At 34.1% G+C, this 13128-nt stretch overlaps 1 pseudogene; it reads right to left on the bottom strand.

The window, feature by feature from the left end:
• Positions 1-234: 234 nt before the first annotated feature.
• On the bottom strand, positions 235-334 carry LOC122127774 (annotated as a pseudogene).
• Positions 335-13128: the final 12794 nt, after the last annotated feature.

Raw genomic sequence — 13128 nt, 5'->3', positions numbered from 1 at the left:
GATTCCTTTTTTTTCCTAGGTCCTAATATTATTTTTCTTTGGGATAAAATGACAATGTTGTCTAATTTCAAAAGTTTTGTAAAAGTTATTCTGTATAAACGTCTTTCTGAGGTGAAGGTTTAATACACTGATGTCAAACTAAATTTAATAATATGAATTACGTGTGTTGTTACACTTGTTATTTTGTAATCAACTTTTTAATAACTGTTTTTCATTTCTTGCATCTGAAGAATGAAAACTACGGAATACTTCACAAATTTTCATATCATCCTTGTGCAAGTGCCATGTTAATCTCTGTATTGTTGTAATTTAGGTAGACCTGCTGCGGAAGCATGTAGTATCCTAATGATGCAATCTTTATACAGGCGTATATCCATGGGTGCCTACTTGTAAGAAGGAAACCTTATTGTTCCTAACAATGCTATTGATCTTATTTCCCTAAAATTCTGTGAATAGTGAAAAAATTTATATTGTTCAGCAGATTTCTCACATTTGCATTTTTTTATCAATGACAATTTTAAGTCTTTTTCATTTGGAATTTGATCATATTTTCAATAATTTATAGTGAAGTACAAAGGTGTTGGCTTTTTCAAGTATTATTTATCCAACTGAATTAGCTTTGTGGAGCTAATGGATTCAAAGTAAGCCTTGCTTAAGAGCTACTTCTCACCTTCTGCAGCTGACATTTTCCCAAATGAGGTCTTACTGGCACAAATGTCTACCTGACCCTTTACTCTTCTTCCATGTAGGAACAGACCAATCAGAATATCTTACACTGAGAGCATAGATTGTCTTACTTGAACAAAACTAATCTTAGTAACAAGGGATTATAGAGAGATGAACAGTTCAGACAGAACTGTTCAGACTAGAAGGTATTTTATCAAAATATAATTGTCCATTATATATATATAACATTTCAAAAGTAGCTAAAACCAAGAAGGTGAAAAATTGTTCATATGTATGATTATTTAATGTCCTGGCCTGTCTACCATCCAACCAGACAGGAACTTACACTACTGCCTTTCTATCACCAAATATATTCATATTTACAAGAGAAGTCCATATTTTTCTCCTCATTATTAGCCCTTAAATTAGTAATGTTTTAATCACAGTGATTTCTCTTGCCTCCAGGCTGTAAATATACAAATGGTCAGGCTTAAGGTCCAACTCTATCAAACCCTGAGGTAGAGATAATGGAATAATACTATAAAAAAGAGTTGCCTTTGATACAGTAACCACAACAGAACAATGTACAATATGTGTCTTTTTCTTATATTATATATAGTTATATATTTTATATTTATATGTGCTGATTTTATATTTCACACAGTGAAACGTACTAGAATTAGTTGATAATTTCACAAATACATTGATATATATTTATTCCAATAAATAGAATTGGAATATAAATACTTAGGTTTGAAATGTATATTATATAAAGAACCAACGCAATGTCTTTGGTATAAAGTTGTGATACATTCTAAATGTTCTTGGTCTTCTGAATTCACATGGTAAAAAAACAATGTTGTTTTCCTCTAATCTATAAGGGAGTTTACCTTGATTCTCTGTTTATTGTTTTAACTCGCTGGTTCCAAACTGTTATTCTACATATTTCTGAACCATTCCTACTGATTATGCCCAAATTTTGCTGATAAGATGTCTAAAAAATGCTATTCTGTCCTAGGATCCCAGATCCCAGTTACCTGCATCATCAGATGACAAGGTCAAGGCTTCTCACCAAGGTCCATGCAACATGCCAGCACAAAGTAATTGAAGATCCATCTCAATTTCTCATTTCCTATATTTCAGGACCCCAATTCTTGAGATGCAGGAATTAGCAGTAAGCAATTGAGAAATGCAATGCAACTTGAAAGATGAGATCACAAAATTTGAGAGTAAGTACTATAATTCAAACATTCAACTTACATATGACCAGACCATATGAGTGAACAAGTTCACAAAGTGTCATAAGATTATTTTTAATACCCCTCCCCTATGATTAATGAAAGATTTTAGTCCAGCATAAGTGGGCCAAAAAATAGTTCCTGGAAGGATAGATCCATAATTGGTCTACCAAGGCCCAGAAAACTTTACTTAGAGTTCAAATATAATTCAGAAAAACATTGAGAAGATCCTTAGTGCTTCAAAACACTGGGACTTCAGTACAACATGGTTCTGTGGTATAAAAATGTCACTCTCAAACCAATGATAATCTACATTTAATCTCGTGAAAGTTATTCCTTTTCAAATTAAATTTTTAAAATGACATTCGCCAAAATAACAATAGACAAGTAGATGATACTTAGTGACATTACAAGTTTTTCAAGGGTAGAGAACAAGTTACAATGGAGTTGAATTATTTACCCAGCACTAATAACAAACACGTTCAACCATTCATTAAAGTGTAGAAATAGTACCACCCACAATTTCTGTTTTTCAGTAGGGGCCGTCCAGAAATGTTTTAAGTAGATCAGCCTCCCAAATTTCAAACTAAAACGTTAGCTAATAAAGTAAATGTCATCATTTAATAAAGTACATTTTAAAATGTCACAAATAGTTGTCTTATTATATGTAATATTATGTTTTTTCTATCTGTCTAACATAGTAAAAAATATGACTTTAAGTTTTGAATATGGGTACTCATGAGAGATGTGACAAACATAAAATCTGTCTTCTATTTCTATCATATTCCTCTACAGGAATAAATTTTAGTTATCTTCTTTTTCCATAACTTATAGGTAGTAGAAAATATTATCCCATGTAAAATAAAACAATCACACCTTTTTACAAAGCCATTTATAAAAATTGGTAGTTAAGAATACATTCTGTGCCATTTTTTAACTTTCTTTTTTACTAAAGGTTAATCTTCCAAATTGATGAGAATAAAATCATGTTTAGGTGCTTCATGTCTCCAGTCTTGCAAATTGTTACTGCAGATGAGTGAATTATGGAAATATAAGCTGACATCAGTTCAAGCATATACAGGATGGAAACTCCATCAAATGTATCTAAACCTTTCAAAGTATTAATAGAGAGTTTAACAGGATGACTATAAGGAAGTTCAAACCAGAACGCAATTATAGTAAAGACATAGAATGAATGAAAAATGAACAAGGGCAAGTACAGCTAGAATACACAATGTACACATATGATAAAGGAAGTGGTAAACCTGAAAAAAAATCTTGGAGAAAAGGTTGGTTGAGAATGATGGAAGGAGTGATATTGATCCAAGAGCATTGGACAATTAGATGGATATATTTAATTGTAACACACTTGCATAACCTTACGAAATTCAGTTCAAAAACACAACAAAAAACAAAAACACACAAAAATAACAACCAACCAGCAATCTCTAGAGAGTATGAATATGACCTCTCAAAATTTTAAGCAGTTAATGAAAGGTAGTTTTGGGAAAACCAAGAAATCTGTTCAAAGAGGGAAGTTTGGGATAGGGGAGAATTTTGAACAGGTTTATATAGAATGTCTAAAATTTTATATAAATCACCTACATCTGCTGCAACTAGTATCTTGCTTCAACGAGTTCTCTGTCTGAACTGAATAATCCAGTCGTGAGACACACTTGATACCTTGAGAAGATAGAACGCAAGAAACAAGATCAAGAACCCATTACTCCACTGGAGAGAAAATAATCCTTTATGTTTTCTCTAATCTCTCTTCACTACTTGTTCGTTATACTTTTAAGTTAATTGATTTTTAATTATATTTTTCCTTCTTTCTTCTGGCAAAGTAATTGGTCAAAGTAATTCATTAAATATTATTTGCCATTTTCATCTTTCACGCTGTTTAATTGGCCAAGCGAGTCTATTAAACTTGCCTCTTGCATTTGGTTGCCATGAAACAACATCTATGTTAATGAGAAGAAATCTAATGTAAAACTTTGTCTCCAGAAAACAGTCCAAGAAGCTGTGATCACAAATATTTGGCTGTATTTTTTGTTTTTTTCTTTTACATTAAGTCTTCTTGTGTCTAAAGTGCCCACAAAAATAAGGACTCCATCACTTTTGTTTCAATCAATTCTAACCTCAAAGATATATTTTGCTAAGAAAATGGTTAGAGAAACTGAAAAATACTGCACTTTTATTTTCTCTTAAGACTCTCCTTAGATACCATATCAGGAACAATTAAGTTATTCTATGAAAAATAATTTCAATAGATCATTTTTCTCTTGGTCTTGCATTTGTTCACCAAGTTGTATGGAGGAGAGTAGAGTTAAATCACCTATACCTAAGAAGACAGTGTCTGTTACAAAAAGACAATGCTTCTATATCCTGCTTCTATGTCCTCCTCTTAGCTCTTGCCTGATTTCCAATTAATCACAGCATCTTGGCTTCAAGTCTAGTGAAGCTGAAGGACTATACGGGTTCCACCACTGCTACATCTTCGTGATATCTCTTTTAAAACTCTTTAAGTTGCCTCATTTGGATGTGGAATTTATTTTCATGTCTTCATTCAATCTGTTCTGTGTTTTAGTGAGCCAAATAGGTTCTGTAAAATCACTTTACGTAGAAAAATATTAACACAATTTATATAAAATTTTGGCCTCCCTTCACTGCTGAAGCCAATACACTTAGCTAGGGCTTCTAAGAACAATGTTTTCTTACCTTTTCCATTTGCTCAATTCTTTTCTGAACCCAAAACATTTTAGCTTATGTAATAAGAGAAGTCTTCACTATCTCATTTTAATAAGGATATTATTATTTGTGAGTCACTTAGAAATGTGAATTCATTAGTTTGAAGGATCCAATCAGATTTTTTTCTGTGTTTCACTGCTTCACATGCAAAGACATTGTGGAAAGTGTTACAAACAGAAATTTGTAAACCCAACACCTTCTTTCATTTTGGAGGGCACTTTCTCCCTAAATATTTTGACCCAAATTACCTTTTTCAGAGAATTACTGTTTGGTAATTAAAGGTCAATTCACAAATTTTGATGTCTTATTTTTTAAGAACTTTGAATTTAAATTCCAATACAACCTTGTTTTACACAGTGAGAATATATTCCCTGGGTAAGAATAATGCCAAAGGAACCTGCAGGATTTACAGCAAGATTTCTGAGGTTTGTTTGTCTAGTGTGAAAAAGAGCCAACTTCACCCACATTGCTCCCTCTCTACTAAGTCTCCGTGGATTTCTTTGCATGAAAGCCTATTCTCCCAGGCAATTTTAACTTTTATTAATAGGCTAAGTTGTTAAAATTTTTAATAATTCAAATTTACCTGTCAAAACTTTAAAATTCTTGAAATTCCTTTATCAGAACCGCGAATTGACCAATCCTAATTCCACCTTTACCATCAAAAAGTTAACATGCTGTTTTCATAATATAGTGTCCATGCAGCTATTATTTTCCAGTGGCTTTGTATTGCCTATATATAACCATAAAAGCTGATGCTAAGCAAAATTAATTCCAAGATATAGAACCAGATTTTTTATTTGTGGTTGTTGTTTTTGATGAACTATGTGATTTTTTTTCTTTGGGTTTTTCCCCTATGGTTCATTCCTGCTGTATTTGATTTTGTATTGTGAATACATTTACCTTAAATAGGAATGGAAGAGGAAAAGCAAAATGGTGAGACAAAGGACAAAGTGAAAACCAATGCAGTAGCAACACTCACAAGACAATATGTTGGAAATGTACATTACAACTTGTGAGGGGTGAAGGGGTGAAGGAAAAGTGTGAGAAAAATGAGGGAGGGGTATCAAGTTTGAAATGTTTTATATTCACTACCTTACAATTACTGTAACCTCACTGTACATCAATTTGATAATAAAATTGAAAAAATAAGCTGTATAAAATGTAATTTCACTGTATTGGCACAGTAAATATTATTCTTTATGTAGTATCATTTTAAAAATCAATACTATTTGACATCTAATGTGAATTAATTACCTCTTCTTTATCAGAGGGTCAACAACGTGAATTTTATCCAACTAGACAATATATTCATAATATATTGCCAAGTTTTTCAAAAAAGAATAAATTTAGTACTTTCTCATTATAAAACAGAAAACAGTTTAATGCTATGGAAACCCATAACTTTCAAAATTAAATAAGTTGTTAAGCGGACAGAATATATGTGTTCATCAAAATTACTATGACTAATAACTACTAATTTTTTTCATTCTCAACATTCCATATCTGAGAGATTCAAAACAGTACATTTTTGCATATTATGAAATTCTGCAATAGATGCCGTTTCCAATGGGGTGTTACAAATTGAGAAGTCAACACAAAAATAGCCACATTCAGGTAGAGGATAAAACTATGAAGTATCTGTAATAATTAATTCCTCAAGAGTAAGCAATTGTTTTTTTTTAATTTATTTATTTTTTATTGTGAACATACTGTACGGAGGGCTTACAATTATATGGGCAAGATAACGAGTACATTTCTTACCAAGCATTGTAGCCTCCTCCTTTGTTTCCCCCTCCCCTCCCTTCCCAGCCTCCACTGCTCCCCCATGCAATCCTCACCCCCACCAAAGTTGTAAAGTTCATTTTAGACATGACAACTTTTACTTCTCATTGTTGCAACGGGTCCATTTGTATCCTTATTTAAACGACTTGTTTTTCCCCTTCCCTTCCACAAATTATACCGACATCAAATACAGTGAAAGCATGGGTTATACTGTGGGGGAGGGGCATAAAATGCAACAAAGAAATAATCTTACAAACGCGTTAGAAACAAAGGCATGAAAGGAAAAAAAAACATTTAAATACATATCTTAGGGTTAATTTTCCTAACATCACCTTATCATACTTTTTCTTCTTGGCTCACACATATACTAGATATTGCAAATAAGGGAAACCATGGGACCTATGTTTCTTTGGGTCTGGCTTACTTCACTTAATATAATTTTTTCCAAATCTTTCCATTTCCTAACAAATGGGGCAATGTCATTCTTTCTGATGGAGGCATAGAATTCCATTGTGTATATATACCACATTTTCTCGATTCATTCATCTACTGAGGGGCATCTGGGTAGGTTCCATAACTTAGCTATAGTAAAAAAATGCTGCAATAAACATAGTTGTGCTCGTAGCTTTAGTGTGGTCTTGTTTGTAAACATTTGGGTAAATGCACAAAAGTGGGATTGCTGGGTCATAGGGGAGCTCTATGTGGAGTCTTTTGAGGAACCTTCATACTACTTTCCAAAGTGGTTGAACAAGTTTACACCCCCACCAACAATGAAGTAAGGTTCCCTTCTGTCCACATCCCCTCCAGCAGCTGTTGTTATTATAGTTCTTGATTTTTGCCATCTAACTGGGATGAGGTGGTATTTCAATGCTGTTTTGATTTGCATTTCTTTTATGGCTAAGGAGGTTGAGCATTTCTTCATGTGTCTATTGGCCATCCTTCTTTCTTCTTCAGAGAAGTTTCTCTTTAAGACTTTAGCCCATTTATTTATTGGGCAGTTGTTTCTTTGAGGATTTGTTGCTGGGGGATTTAACTTTTTGAGTCCACGTATATTTTAGATATGAGACCTTTGTCCATTGTATTAGGCCATTGTCCATTGTCATTGTAGTGAAGATCTTCCCCCAAACCTTGGGCTTTCTATTGATCTTGCTAGCTATGTCCTTTGCCATGCAGAAGCTCTGCAATTTCATGCAATCCCATTTGTCCAACATTTCTTTGATTTGATGTGTTTCCGGGTCTCTATTAAGAAAATTTCGGCCGGCGCCAAGGAGAAGTAGCGTTTCTCCTATTCCATCCTGTAATCTTTTCAAAGTGTCTGCTTGACTCCGAGGTCTGTGATCAATTTGTAGTTGATTCTGGTGCAGGGTGATATATAAGGTTCTTGCTTTAGTTTTCTACAAGTAGTTAACCAATTTTGCCATCACCATTTACTGAAGAGGCTGTCTTTCTTCAATTCTATTTTTTTAACTCCCTTATCGAAGATTAGATGGCTATAGGTCTGTAGGTTCATTTCTGGGTTTTCAATTCTATCGCATTGGTCCTGAGGTGTGTTCTTGTGCCAGTACCAAGCTATTTTGATTACTATGGCTTTATAGTAGAGTTTGACATTTGGTATTGATATTTTTCAGCAGTGTTCTTTCCGTTGAGGAGCATTTTTGCTATTCAGGGTCTTTTAGTGTTCAAAATGAATTTTTGGAGTGCCTCTTCTATTTCCTTGAAGAATGTTGGAATTTTGATAGATATCGCATTGAATTTGTACATAACCTTGGGAACTATTGCCATTTTCACAATGTCAATCTTTCCAGTCCAGGAGCATGGCAGTTTTTGCGATTTTCTAAATTCTGTTTTGATTTCCTTTTTCAAGTTTTTAATGTTTTCATCATAGAGGTCCTTCACTTCTTCGGTTAAGTTAATTCCTAGGTATTTTATTATTTGTGAGGCTATTACAAATGGAGTTGCTTCCCTAATTTTAGCCACACTTTTCTCATTGTTGGCATACTGAAAAGCCTTTGATTTTGGGGGTTAATTTTATATCCTGCTACTTTGCCAAAGTTTTGAATCAGCTTCAGTAATTTGGGAGTGGAGTCTATGGGATTCTTTAAATACAAGATCATGTCGTCTGCAAAGAGGGAGAGTTTTATTTCTTCTTTCCCTATTTGGATCCCCTTTATGTTTGCGTCTGGTCTTATTGCTGTAGCTAGGCATTCTAATACTAGATTGAAGAGAAGTGGAGAGAGTGGACATCCTTGTCTTGTTCTTGAGTTAAGAGGAAATGGCTTTAGTTTTTTACCATTAAGTATAATGCTGGCTTTAGGTTTGTCATTTACAGCCTTTAGTGTATTGAGGAATGTTCCATGGATTCCTAATTTTTCCAAAACCTTCATCATAAAGGGGTGTTGGATCTTGTGAAATTATTTTTCTGCATCTATTGAGACAATCATGTGTTTCTTATCCTTGTTCCTGTTGATGTGATGATTAGTATTAATTGATTTGCGAATATTGACCTAGGATTACCTTCCTGAAATGAATCCTGTTTCATTGTGGTGTATAATTTTTTGGATGAATTGTTGAAGTCAATTGGCCAAAATTTTGTTGAGAAGTTTTACATCAATGTTCATCAAAGGAGTGGGTCTATAGTTCTCTTTCTTTGATGAGTCCCTGACAGGTTTTGGAATGACGGTTATGATGGCTTCATAGAATGTGTTCGGTAGTGAACTTTCCCTTTCAATTGCATTGAAGAGTTGGAGAAGTATTGGTGTGAGCTCTGCTTTGAAGGCCTTGTAGAATTCCGCTGTAAAACCATCTGGTCCTGGACTTTTCTTAGCTAGTAGGTCTCTTATTGCTGTTTCTATTTCAATGCTTGATATGGGGCTGTTAAGCTGGTTTAATTCATCTTGGTTTAGTTTTGGCAAGTCAATATTTGTTAGGAAAAGGTCCATTTCTGCCAAGTTCTCAAACTTATTAGCATAAAGTTTGCAGAAGTTTTGCCTTATAATGATCTGAATCTTGGTTGTTTCTGTGGTGATGTTTCCATTCTTATCTCTGAGTTTATTTATTTGGGTGTGTTCTCTTCTTTTTCTGATAAGATTTGCTAAGGGTCTGTCAATTTTGTTAACTTTTTCGAAGAACAAACTCTCCGTTTTCTTGATTCTTTATATAGTTTTTTTTTTATTCTAATTCATTTTAATTCTGATTTAATTTTAATTATTTCTTTCCATCTACTGGATTGGGGTTTATCTTGCTGTTATTTTTCAAGGAGGTTCTGATGTCTCATTAAATTGTTGGTTTCAGAACTCTCAAATTTGTTGATGTAGGAGCTCAGAGCTATAAACTTACCTCTGAGTACTGCCTTGGCTGTGTCCCGGAGGAGCTGCTAATTTGTGTGTTCATTTTTTTGAATAGCATGAACATTTGAATTTCCTTTCTAATCTCTTCCATGACCCACTCATGATTCAGTAGTTTGTTGTTCAGCCTCCATGTGTTACCGGACTTTCTTTGGTGTCTTTTGGTGTTGAGTTCTAATTTTATTCCCTTGTGGTCAGAGAGAACCCAAGATATAACTTCAATGTTTCTGAATTTGGACAAGTTTGCTTTGTGGCCTAAAATGTGATCTATTTTAGAAAATATTCCATGTGCTGTTGAGAAAAACGTGTATTCTGATGTTGCTAGGTGAAATATTTGGTAGATGTCTCTTAAATATAGATGATCTATGCAATTGATTAGATCAGCTTTTTCTGTGTTGAGTTTTTGCCCAGTTGATCTATCTAGTGGAGAGAGTGTTGTGTTAAAATCCCCAACAATTAATGTCTTTGGATCTTTTGGGGATTTGAGGAAAAGTAGTGTTTCTTGGATAAATTTGGGTGCTCCGTTGTTTAGCAAATAGATATTTAGAATTGTAATATCCTCCTGAAGGAGAGATCCCTTAATTAGTATGTAGCAACATTCTTTATCTGTTCTCACAAATTTTAATTTGAAGTCCATTTTATCTGATATTAGGATAGCAACTCCCTCCATTTATAGGGATCGTTTGCGTGGTAGATTTTGTTCCAGAATTTCACTTTCAAAATGTGTTTGTTTTTATAGGTAAGATGTGACTCCTGAAGGCAGCAGATAGAAAGATCTTGCTTTTTAATCTAACTAGACAATCTATGAAGCTTAATTGGAGAATTAAGTCCGGTAATGTTGATAGATAGGACTGAGAGGTATTAGGGGTTCCTGCCATGTTATCCACCTTCTTGGGGGTTACAAAAACTGGATTTTTCTATGGTTCTTGGATTCTCAGGTTGGGTGCAGTTTCTTGGCCTTTATTGTGGTCTTGTTGGTTTTCTGTGTGTAGGACATCTTTAAGAATCTTTTGTAGGGCTAGTTTTGTGGAGATGTATTGTTTCCATTTTTCTTTGCTATGGAAGTTTTTATTTGGCCTTCAGTTATGAAGGAGAGTTTAGCTGGGTACATTATTCTTGATTGATAGTTGTTTGTTTATAGGGGTTGGCATACATCATTTCAGGCTCTTCTTGCTTTGATTGTTTCTGCTGAGAAATCTGAGGTGATTCTAATTGGTTTCCCTTTATAGGTGATTAATCATTTTCCTTGACAGATTTAAGGATCTTTTTCTTGGTCTGAATTGATCCTGTGTGGATTATAATGTGACGGTGGGATGTCCTATTCTGATCTGGTCTATTTGGAGTTCTAAAAGCTTCTTATATCTGAATAGGCCTATCTTTTTGCATGTTTGGGAAGTTATCTGCTAGGCTCCTGTGAAACAAATTACCTAGACCATTTACTTCTGTACCTAGGTACTCCAGAACCTATTATCCTTAGATTAGGACTTTTGCTGGTGTCTTCCAAGTTTTGGATAGATCTATCATATTTCTTGGACTTGTCTTGGATGGTTGTATGTTCTTTCTCTAAAATAACTAGGCTGTCTTCAATCTCCGAGTTTAGATCTTCTGCATGGTCTAACCTGCTGTCAAGTCTTTCTACTTTGTTTTTATTTCTTTTCCCTCTAAGTGGTCAGCTTTGAAGGCTTCAAATTCTTTGCTGAAGCTTTGTTTTAGATCTTGTATGAACTTCTTTACTTCCTTAACTTGGTGTTCAATGTTTATTCTCAAATCACTTAGTTGATTGGTTATGGTTTCCTTGGACTCCCATTCCTTTTGTTGGGTTTCATTCAGCATTCCCTTTGTGGTCTCCCTGACTTCCCTCAGGCATGGATTCCATGCATGCCTTTTGTAATCTTTGTGTGTTCTCATCCTGCTCTCTCAATTCCTGTATTACTCTTTGCTTACCTTCCTCACGTTCATGCCATTCCTGTAGTTTTCTTTGAGTGTTATCAGCCTGTTCACGCCATTCCTGCCTTTCTCTTTGAGTATTCTCAAGCTACGCACGCAAATCCTCTATCAGTTTTTGACTAGCTTCCTCACGCTCATGGTATTCCTGTATAAACCTTTGGATTGCCTCCTCTCTCTCCCTATCATGCTAATACAGAGTCCTTTGATGGTTTTCAATCTTTTCTTACATTGACCTTTTGTTTGCCTCCATTGACCTTTTGTTTGCTCGTCTCTCTCCCTATCACGCTCATACCGAGTCCTTTGTATTTTTTTAGTCTTTTAATTTATCATGTTTGCCAGCAGTGTTTGTAGAGTTATTTGGGAACTCTCCTCTGGATTACTCATTATCTGTTCTGTCCCCTGATTATCATGAGTAGGAGTTGAGATACCCAGACTTGCCATTTTTCTAGTGTTTTTCCGGCTTACTCTGCCCATTTGGGATGAAAATAACACCAGTTTTGTTCTAGAAAACTGACTTAATGCAAGCATCAACCAAAGTCTGTATTTTCCCTGTCAATAGTCTGCAGATACAATCTAATTCAACAGATACCTCTCTTCAACATCAAACAACTATATATTAATGGGCTACAAACCACAAAGAAGAATTTGGTAAACCAGAAATTATTAGGTTTAGGGAGAGATGTGTGTAAAAAATAGGAATAGAGTGATGTGGGAAGGCACAGGGAGAGTTAACTTTTTAAATCCTAATCTCAAAGCAGGAAATAGGTTGGATAGGATGAAAATAGAGAGAGAGAGAAACAAAAAGAAAGAGAAAGGAATAAAAAGGGACTAGAAAAAATAGAATAGTAATAATTAAAAATATTGGGTTGGGCCGAATACAAAATATTCAGAGAAGAACGTGAATATAATGAGAGAAGGGGAGGGAAATAAAGATGATGTGAATAACTTAAAAATACAAATACTTAAAATATTATATAGGTACAAAGAGGTTGTACTGCTATTAATAAATTTAAGTCTCAGAGGTTTTGAATTGAGTAATAAATTTGTGGATTAAGTGTGTACGCAATGGTGGATAAGTTCGAATAATCGACTACGGGTTTATCTGAGGATGTGCAGAACAATAATTAAGTCACATAAAGAAGAACGAAAGAGAAGAAAAGGAGAAAAGGATATGAAAGAAAGAATAAAGATCAGAAGTTCAGTAGAGGTCAACCAAAAAGAAAAAAAATTTTTGAAAAAGGAAAAAAAAAGAAAGAAAACAAAAAACGCACACACACATATACCCCTAAAATAAAAATTATAAGAGGAAAAAAAAAGTTACTAGAAAACAATTTTTTTCAAAAAAAGTAAAAATTAAAAATTAGAAAAATGTTTTACAAAAAAAGTTTTATAAAAGGTGCAAA

The sequence above is a fragment of the Dipodomys spectabilis genome, unplaced genomic scaffold, assembly GCF_019054845.1.
Source record: "Dipodomys spectabilis isolate Male_0828 unplaced genomic scaffold, ASM1905484v1 ptg000311l, whole genome shotgun sequence".
In the NCBI taxonomy this organism is placed as follows: domain Eukaryota; kingdom Metazoa; phylum Chordata; class Mammalia; order Rodentia; family Heteromyidae; genus Dipodomys; species Dipodomys spectabilis.
This window is presented reverse-complemented; position numbering and strand designations above follow the sequence as displayed.